Source organism: Cebus imitator, unplaced genomic scaffold (assembly GCF_001604975.1).
Source record: "Cebus imitator isolate Cc_AM_T3 unplaced genomic scaffold, Cebus_imitator-1.0 Scaffold709, whole genome shotgun sequence".
In the NCBI taxonomy this organism is placed as follows: domain Eukaryota; kingdom Metazoa; phylum Chordata; class Mammalia; order Primates; family Cebidae; genus Cebus; species Cebus imitator.
The window spans coordinates 202587-205417 of NW_016108024.1; positions in this window are offsets into that span (position 1 = coordinate 202587).

A 2831-nucleotide genomic window follows, 5' to 3' on the forward strand; every position below is an offset into this window, starting at 1 on the left:
TATATATATAGTATATATATATAATTTTATATATATATACTATATATATATAAAATTATATATATATACTATATATATATAAAATTATATATATATATGTGTGTGTGTATATATATATATATATAAAATTTTTGTCAAAACATTTTAAGAATGGACTATGGCATAGAAGCCTGGAACAAAAATATAAAGAGAAATATCTGACATTTGGAAAGAAATAAAAAATTATATAGAAGAAAAAACATTCACTACTCTAGATAAACACTTTATATTGTTTATGAAAGGCTTCTTGCTCCAAACTTTTATTATGGCCCTAATAAAGCAGATTATTGGAAAAAAATTGGGAGTAAGGAGAAAGGTTATATAAAAATTTTATTTTAGGAAAAATGTAGCGGAAACGGAATTTTCAAAACATTTACAATGTGAAATCATGTTGCATTCAATAATGTACTTTATTAGCAACTTCACCAAATATTCCCCAAGTCATAAGCAACAATTATTTTTATTAGGTTTGGGGGGTGGAGTAGTTTTAATGAAGTGTACAGAATAGTGACACCCACAAAACCTTATAGGCAGGATTCATGCATCCTGCTGCAAGCACCTCTGCGCTAATACACCAGATCTTAAAATGCATATAAGATGGACTAGCATCTTAACTCTGCTAGTTGATCGTATCTTTATTGAAAAGAATCCAGCTACAAATTGCCTTTTTTTAACACCATAAATTCTAGTTAGAAACTTGAAATTTTATAGAAATTATTTAATGATAGGAATTATATATGTAAATTAATGTGACTATAGTATCTGTGCTTCCTGTGTCTGTAACTATTTTAAGTTATAATTAACTGTCCTGTGCTGTCAGATTAACATTTGGAAATTTCTAGAACAGTTAATGTTATTTACAGAAAGGAATGGAAACTCATCAATTGACACTCTCTTTGATTTTTTTTTTTAAATTAACTCTCTTTGAACCCAGTTAAAGTATAGTTTATGAGTAATTTTATTAGGAACCTCTTAATTATAGTGCTCCAATGGAATAAGCTATTTGCCAATTTTCACAGTTCTGAACTTGGAAAGAAGCAAAGTATATGTAACTAAACAACATATTTGTCTTTTTATTGCTTTTTTTCCCCTCTTTTATATGCTAAATCAAATACAAATTTGTGGATAGGGAAGCAATATGTGAATCACAGTGCAGCAGTGGTAGACAAAGCATTACATTATTACTTAGTGCTGTACTTTCAGAGCTGCACTGCACCAATTACTTGTCCTCGTGCCAAAGGCAAATATGTTTGCACCTTTTTTTTTTTTTCTGATTCTCAGGTTATTTAATACTGCTAATGCAAATTCTCACATAGATGTTTAAAAACTTTACAAAATAGATTCAAATGATACTTTCTTTTAAAAGTGAAGACTTGATGATTACACATAGTAAATTCATGAACTACAGTAGGTTCATATCAAACAGATTAATTTTTTTTAATGAAAATCTGTTGAGGTGTACACAACACGCTTCTCGATTATTTTAGTCCTTGGTCTCTGCTAGACCTCATGAGTTTCATAATTTAGAAAAGGGGTAGGGGATGAACTAATGTGGACTCCTTCAGATGTAATCATGAAATACCTAGAGTTTTACTTGCTTTTCAATACACGGAATAATTTTGAATGATTCAGAACCTGATGTAGACCCTTTGGCTTATAATGTTGGATAAATTCTGAGGATACAACTCTGATAGCTTAAAATATTTACATTCTAATGTTATAACACAGCACCATGACTCTCTTCTTTCACGATTATAACTCAGAGGAAAGATACAGGATTCTATTGGGTGTTCAATGGAGTAGAAATGGAGAGATTCCTTTGTGTTGAAGTAGAGGCATTTTCCTAAGGAGTATATATTTATACTTTCCATTTTCATTCATCATCCCCCAGATTCATGGTCAAGGTGTAGGTCACTCCACGCAGCTGATGCTCAGGTCATTCCCTCATGAGAATTATGAGAATAAAGCTCCCAAGGTATGTGAAAGTGCTTAACATAGTACCTGGCACACAGGACTCAGTAAACGTTTGGCTCTGTTATGGGATGGTCCAATTCTGGTTTAAGGAAGGAAGAAAGGTTATATATATATATATATATATATATATATATACACACATATATACCACTTAGCAAATATATAGATATATATAGGTTTTTTTTTCCTAATATTATTTCGGTGTCCCCTGTGCTTCTTTAGGATGTGGCTGTAACTCTCAGTGAGAACACATGGACACAGTGGGGGAACATCACACACCAGGACCTGTCAGGGGGTGGGGGGCAAGGGGACGGATAGCATTAGGAGAAATACCTAATGTAGATGTTGGGTTGATAGCTGCAGCAAACCTCCATGGTACATGTATACCTATGTAGCAAACCTGGACGTTCTGCACATGTATCCAAGAACTTAAAGTATAATTTTAAAAAGATGATAAAAAACAAACAAGTCTGCTGAATTTGATAAGGATTAAATCTGCAGTTCAGTTTAAGGGGTATGGCTATTTTAACAATATAGTCTTTATGGAAAGTCACTCTATTTATTGAAGACTTCTTTAATTTTTTAACAATGTTTGTTGTTTTCAGAGTATACAGTTTGCATTTTTTGCATTTCTTTTGTTACATTTATTCCTAAGGATTTTGTTCTTTTTCATGATATTGCAAATTAAATCATTCTTTTCATTTCATTTTTGTTTTGCTCATTGCTGCTGTAGAGAAATACAATTGACTTTGTATATTGATCTAGCTTCCTGTCACCGTGTTTAAATTGTTTTTTTTTTTTTTTTTTTTTTTTTTTTT